Below are 7981 nucleotides of genomic sequence, written 5' to 3' on the forward strand. Positions count from 1 at the left end.
AGTAGGATAAGTGTAATAAAGATTTGTCATATTGAGGCTTGATTATGATTTATTTAAGAGATCATATGTCAAGGAAGTGTAAAGGGTGCGTCTCAAGTGTATTATACTGATATTTTTATTTTATTTTATTTTATTTTTTTGTCTGTAATTTGGCAGCCCCCTCCAGCAGATGGTACCCCAGGCAGCCTCCAGTGTGGCCTACACCCAGAGCCGGGCCGGGTCTGTTAATGCATTATTAACATTCACCTTAACATTAGGGTCATACCAAAGTTTTGGGGACAGACGGACAGACGGACGGACGACAACTGATGACACCGAGTGAACTCAGCGCGAGATGGCCTCTGACCAATGCTGGTGTTATTTAGTTAACGGTCGTCAACTTCTATGGTTTAGCTAACAACACCAACGGTAATTTTTTTGGTTTGTTTTAAAAGTCGATATCGATAGCTTTGTTGTGTAGCCTTACTGTCTAAATTATCTGAAGACTAATTGGATTTCAGCCGAGACGTAAGAAAAAAAATACAGATATAAGGTTTATTGTCACCTAATCCATAAGAAAACTGGAGCTAACACTAGCTAATTTTGTTAGCTAGCTTTTGTTCTTCACTTTTAATTAGCTTAGTTGTAAAAATAAGATCATAATACATCCTAGTGTCAAGGATCTAGGGGTTGGTAGATAGATATCCTTGCAAAAGTGTGCTTATTTTCTTTGTTTTAGTCTACTGCCATAGACCGAAGAAGTTAATGTTCAAACTGCAGCTTTCATCATCCATTATTGACAGTGATTTATTTCTAAAGTAGTTGAACAGGACTGTTCTCATATGCTACTCATTTATTGCCAACTATAACTAGTACATTTCCATATTGTACTTTTCATAGTTTAATAATAATGATCCTTCATGGTAACACTATAGGATAGTGTCATAGGTGTATGATAGAATCATGTAGAATGCTGAAATGTGAATTTAGCACTTCGTATGTAATAATAATGAGTATTTTGATGCTCATTATGGAGTAGAGTGTTTATTTGTGAGCAGGGAGATATGAGTAATTTCATAACTGAAACACTGGTGATATATGTGGTTTGCATTTCCAGTCTCATTCCTCTAGAGAAAATTAACAATAACATTTTGTTGCTGTAATGTTACACCAAAGTGTCTGCTAAAGTGTGTTTGTAGTCATGTTTTTCACTTGTGGGTGTAACTATAAATGCTGCTGTAATGTGTAAAATAATGTTGTCGAATTCAAGAGCTGACACTAATGGTTTGACTGATCTCAAAGAGAGGCCAAATGAAACTTTTTGGCTTTGTCTGAAAAATGTGACTCAACTTAGCCTCTTTTTTTTTTTTCATTTTCCATAACCATAAATTATTTCAAGTCAAGGAAGCCTGTCCAAGATGATGAAGATGACAGTGCTGATGAATACAATGTTTTTTGTGTGGCTCTGCCGTCATGTATATGAGAGTGTAACTGTTTACTATCTATCTTCTCACAGAATGTGAAATTTCTCAGCACTTTATTTTATTTGTTTGCCTTTTGGGCAAAATATAAATGTGCACAATTTATCAAGAACTGCCTTCTGTCAGAATATAGCTGTAAGATGTTTGCCGTTTTTCTGTGATATATTTGTCTTGTGTGTATGTTCTATTAGAAATGGGGTTATCAGAGTTCAGCCCAGAAAGCAGGGTTTCCCTATTTTGTTTTCTTAACTACGGAGATAAATGTGTTGACAATGTTAGTTGATACTGTGTTTTTTTCAAGATCTGGGCACATACCTGTTTAAATTAATGCTAAAAAGTGGAAATAGGTACTGGTTGAGTAGGCTCATTGGCACACTGTATAGAAAAGACAAGACAATACATAAAGACTGAAAGACAGGGCACATTTAAAAACTGTTAAGCTCCATACATGAAACCATACATAATATATATAGATCAAGGTGTCATATTAAGATATCAGAGAGAAAGGGGGATATTGCACATCCTTAAAGCTGTCATCTTTAACTGTCCTCCATGCACAAAGCATTTTCTCTTTACTCTATGTAGTAAGCTCTGTCTCTTTGCTAAACAAAAGGTGACAGAGACAGCTACTCAGATGGCAGGTGTTCTACAGTTGGGCATGGATGTATTAGGCAATATCCCAGAAACACCAGGACAACAGGAAAATGTTGAGTCTTCAGAGGAAAAGCCATGGAGAAAAGCTGGTAAGTAGTGGGCTTTGAGCCATAAATGTACGGTCGGTGACGCTCCCTGTGGTGTTTGTGTGTTTTTAGTCAAGTGTTTCTGATGCAACTGTGTATTCACTGAACACCTGCAGACTTGTTCACTAATATACTTTATTTTATTTTTAGGTTCAAAGATTTCCGATTATTTCAACTATGGCTTTGATGAAGACAGCTGGAAGGCCTACTGTCAGAAACAGAAAGAACTTCGTTCACTTACCAAGAAAAAAAATATGGATTACAGTAAAATAATGGTAAGATAGATAGATAGATAGATAGATAGATAGATAGATAGATAGATAGATAGATAGATAGATAGATAGATAGATAGATAGATAGAGAGTAACATTTCTTTTTGTTATATATACTGCAGATGAGGCAAAGAAGACAAGCAGAGGCTGGTTGTGTTTGTACTTCAACAGACAGCCCATCCAATCGAGCTTCCAGGTTGGTAACAGTGATTCCTGACTCTGCTGTCTTCATCTGTGTTGTCAGTGCTCTCCTCCATATCTCATTTACTGCAATGGCTCAGTCCTCGGTGCCCACAGAAGTCGGCAGCTGGTTGTCTCTGTTTGCGACATAATGACTATCGAGCTGATCCCATCTGTTTCTTGTGATCCTAAAGATGGGATCAGCATTTTTCATAGTTGTACTGGTAAGGGAATCCAAAGTGTTGAGGTAAACACAGGCTTATATTCATCTGTTGTAATGAAATTTCATAGACGGCGTTATCACACATTAGTAGTGGGAGGTGATATGTGCAAATAACTGTTCATGATGAGCTGTATGTATCAGGCAATTCATTTCTCAGGCTTTTTCATCATCCTTTCATGTTTAAATGAATCATTCAAATATTGTAATTATTATAACTGTTTATTACTGTATTGATTTTAATTACAGCTGCACAGATAATATTTGAACAATTAAAATGTATTATTAATGTAGAAAAAGGTAATCTGAATTCACCTATATGGTTATCTTTGTGTTGTGAGTAAGTCTGCCATGTGTACAGTTTGTGTCACATTAATGGGAGGCTTTTAACGGGAAGCTTAGAGCAACATAGCTCCCTTAAGCTTATGAGAGACTGGGCTGTTAAGGTCCATCGTAGACTGAACCCATGGTGCTTTACAGCCGAGTTTGCTATACAGTCTTCATGAGCAACAGATGCATACCATGTTAGTAAATAGCATTCAGTTAAAGGGCCCATTTTGCTTCTATTTATGGACCAGAGATTGAATGCTTTTATCCGTAGAAAGCAAGATTTTTTTTTTTTTACGTGCATTTATTGCTGGGAATGGCCAGTTTATGCTAGTTGACAGAGATAGGGCTGACTTCATTAAAGATCCACCCTTGATATTGTTTCCCTCCAATTGTATGGTCCCTCAGGGGAGGTCATGGATCTGAGGCTTGGGTGGTTTTTATGCATCTTCCACTCAGTGACAGCGTTGTACCCTGGAGAAACTAGGCAATAACCATGGCAAGAAAGATAAGATGCACATTCTGTTATGTGGATGATGTGCGCAACCACAATTTTACACAACAATGAGTTTGTATTAATGGCTAAGTAAATGAACTAGTGACATTCTTATTGTATTTGTTGATCAAAGTGTGATGTTCTCCTCCAGGGAAAATATGAGAAATACTTTGGTAGGATTTGTCTGAATTTTCTCTTGGTTTTCATGCACTTTAGGTGCTGTTTGAGTTTTAGCACTTTATGGAAGAATTATGTATGTAATTATGGGAGTTATAGGTTTTAAAATAAAACAAATTATAAATTTTGCATAATTGAGGACCATTTTTATTGCCATACATGTGTACAAAACTTAGGAAATGCACCCAAAACATATAAAAATCTGGGAAACAACTGCAGTCATTAAATCTGATAAAAGTAATTTTAGCTATCTTTATGCTCTCTACAGTGTTTTTACGTGAATTCGGCCCAGGTGCTCCCCGAAATGGCTTGGGTGCTGCACGTAAGCATCATATTGTTACGGATATTCACTGACTTAATTTACATTTGTGCTGTAGAACGAACCATCTGTTCTTTTTCTGCAAAGGAGAAAAGACATTAAAGAGCTGCAAGCGCTTCCCCTATTTAGATGTCAATTGATATTGATGCTGTTGTGTTTTTTCCTGTATCTTACTCTCTACTGTTGATTAAGTCCTAGTGACAGAAAGGGGTTAGTGTCCCATCTGTGTGAGCGTGTGCACTTGACGGCGGTGGGGTGAGGGACTGTAAAGGGCTGTTTTGTGAAGAAGGCAAGATGACCTAGAAAACAAGGTTTAATACTTTAATGGACCTACAGGGGGTTGTAGTAGAAGCCTGGGGAATAAGATTAGGACAAACCATTGTCCTGTTTTTTTTAAATCATATGTAAGTGTTTCATTTAAGGTGCCCAGATATGGGTTAAGAAAGGCTCATCTGCTCAATGTATATGTGTTTTGACTGAACTCATATTATATGATTAACAGAAACTCCTGGGAACCCATTGACGAGACTGGAAGACAAGCTAAAGCCAGCAGTAAACCCAGCACTACTGGTGTGACACAGCACCAGTATCACTGGGGCAAAGAAAACTACATGAAGGTAGTGTGTATGGCTTTGTATAGTCGCGAGTGTGCCAGAAAGATGGTGTAATACCTGTCTTTACATTACAGGTGAATACTGAAACACCATCTGATGAGGATGGAATTCCTTCTTGTCAACTGTCCTTTCCGTCCAGTTTCACTTTTCCCTCTGCATTCATTCTTCCACCACGTAAGTTACTATGGTACTAGGAAAAGTAGTGAATACTGTGGAATACAACTGATGAAAAAGAAAAATAGAATGGGTAGAAGGAAATGTCTGAAGGTCTGTAATACCTCTTGGATATGAGCTGTTTTTGAGGCCAGGAGTGCAGTTTTTTTATGACCCTGCAGGATTTTACAGAATGCAACAGGCATTGAAGAAATGGTGGCAGTGGTGAGTTGTGTCTCTCAGAATGTCACTGCTAGTACAGAGGCAGCATGATCTATAGACTCAGTCCGGTGAAGAAAGAGAAAGTCCTGGAAACTGTACATGACTCTGGACAGCCTCTTGTTTGCTGTTGAATTTATTACCACAGCACAGTAACACAGTATGTTAGTAAGCTTACTGTGGAATTGTAGTGTTTTTTCACTGACAGTACAGCCACTGCAGTGCTTTGTAATGTAAATGTAACACTGCCCCCATTATGTGCTATTTCAACAAGTTAATTTAATTTGGTTAAGGAACAGAATTGGCAAAACACTGATTGTTAATATGCATACAAATTGTTCACAGACAACATATTTCTTCATGCTAAAAAAATCCACCTACTCAATTCACAATCTGTCCTGGTTTGAAGACAGCGTTTTTCAGCTGTTTATGCTTAGCTTTGGTCATGGGTATCATTTGGTATAGGGATGATATTACAGCTTGATTTAATACAGAAAAAGTTAGCAAAATGCATTATTTTTCATACATCAAACAAAAATACAAATCACACACACAGACACACGCAATCAGAGATGACCCATCTCAAACTAACAACTTCTGCAACATGTACAGATTTGACTAATCTTTTAGGAAAATAAATAGCATGTATTATATGTAATATATAAAGGTTACTCATACAATACTTACACAAATATCTGACATAAAAGAACACACATGCGTAACAGTTTCAAACTATTCACTTAGCTATTGGTTTAAGGGGCAAAGATGCAAGAGTTCCTAGACACTTAACAATTTATCAGTTTTGTAATGAAGATGCAACGTATTTTTGATAAATAAGCAAAATAACAATGCTTTCCTAATTCTTTTATCACCTACATATAAACACCTGTAGGAGTCAGGATATGAACGCTTTTCCCTTATGGAAGATGAATATAGTATATGTTGTATACTGGATATCCACCACGCAACCCAACCACCATCTGACAACTGATGAATTGCAACAAAGTCCTAAAATGTAAAATTATCTCCTTGTAAATAAAAGTCAAGGCACTGAATACATTTGCATGTAATGGGGATGCAATTACATTAATGACAAGATATAACTGGATTTTCTATTTAGCTTCATAGGAATGTTTCTGAGAACGTGAGTTGTTTTCTATTACTGCTTATTTGGGTTTCTTGATGTTCAGAGAAAGAAGTTGTTTCATGAACTTCACAATATCACTTTGCTGAACTTATCCCTGTAAGATGTCTTGTTCTTATGTGAATAGGCTCTATACTGTCATTCTTATTCTTCTATCTGTAGTGAATTTTGGAAAATCTGCTTGAATATTACACTTTTTACATGTCATGTTATGATCACAAACATATGAGTTGCGGAGCAGGTTTAGGCTGAACACAGAGATATTCACATTAAGAAGACCCCAGGCCAGGAGAACCCCTGGGGGTCACATCACAACCATGCAGCTGCACAAATGACTAATGGCATTCTGGCCGAGCGTGTGTTTGTAAAGCTGCAATACACGTCATGATAAATAAACCTCTGCAGTTGAAGGACAGAGGTGAATATCAGCAACTGTGTGTGTGTGTGTGTGTGTGTGTGTCTGAGTGCACATGTGTTGGAGGGCATTGTATGGATATATGTCTTCCTGCAGGCAGGTGTCGGTGGTGCCATCCAGGTGTGAGCCCCTCAGTGCTGTCAGTCTTCAGACTTCCTCTTGGCCTTTGTAGTGAATCACATAGAAATCCAGGAAGGCTCCCTGGCTCGAGCACACAGCTGAGCACATGCCATATCTTCATCTTCAAAGCTTCCAAAATAGAAATGCCGGCTTACGCCCCCTTCTTACCCCTCACACACACACCCCTGTTGAGCCCCATACTGCCTGGTGAACCCGTGCCAGAGCTGCTAATGCAACCAAAATATCAAACATCCTGCAGACTTTGGCTTAGATCAGACATCCCCAGCTTTGAAGTGTATTTGTGTAGCTTTTATCTAGGCCACTCCCCCATCTTTAAGTTATAGGCCCTGCCTCCTTTTGTGATGCAAATGTGTAACATGATAAAAATAGCCCTTGGAAGAAAGTGCTTGGATAGCAGATTGTGGTGCAAGAAATGTGCTGAACAGACCAACCATAGGGAATGGGGCACAGGGAAAGAAGGAACATGTTGTTTCTTTTAAATTTTTTTGTTTGTTTTTTCCATGAGGTCACATTAAATGTTTAACTGTGTTAGTGAGCAGACACCAGAGTGGAACGGTGTCATTGCAGGGTTGTACTTTCTGTGTCATCTATCAGTGCAGTGGAACGCACAATGAAGGTGAGGTTGTCTGCTGCCCCGCCCTGCAGCTACAGTAGTGTGTTCTGCAGCCGGTTAGTAGGTCACTACAGTCACTTTAGCAACAGAGCTTGTATGTGAGTGTCCTTTCTTGACCGTGAGACAGTGATCCAATAGCTACGCTGGGAGCATGTGCAGTTTTTTCAAAGTAATCATATCAATAACAGGTGCCCTCGAATTATGTTAGTGTAAGTAGTTGTTATTGTGACCTGAGTCAGGGAAGGTTACCATAATAGAAAAATGACATTTAGTGATTAAAAAAAGAAACAAGCGATTAAAAAACTGTTGTTTTACTTTGTAATACTTTTATGTCCAGCTTAGTGCATGCATTTCTTGTTTTAAACTGATTACTTTAGAAGCATGGTCCGAGTACATTCACAGGTTTGAGTAAAACATTTTCTCAGGTACCATATGTGAAGCAACTAAAGCTCTTTGTGGGTGGTAGGGCAATGATAGGACACTGTCACTAC

This window comes from Sphaeramia orbicularis, chromosome 4 (genome assembly GCF_902148855.1).
Source record: "Sphaeramia orbicularis chromosome 4, fSphaOr1.1, whole genome shotgun sequence".
NCBI classification, from domain to species: domain Eukaryota; kingdom Metazoa; phylum Chordata; class Actinopteri; order Kurtiformes; family Apogonidae; genus Sphaeramia; species Sphaeramia orbicularis.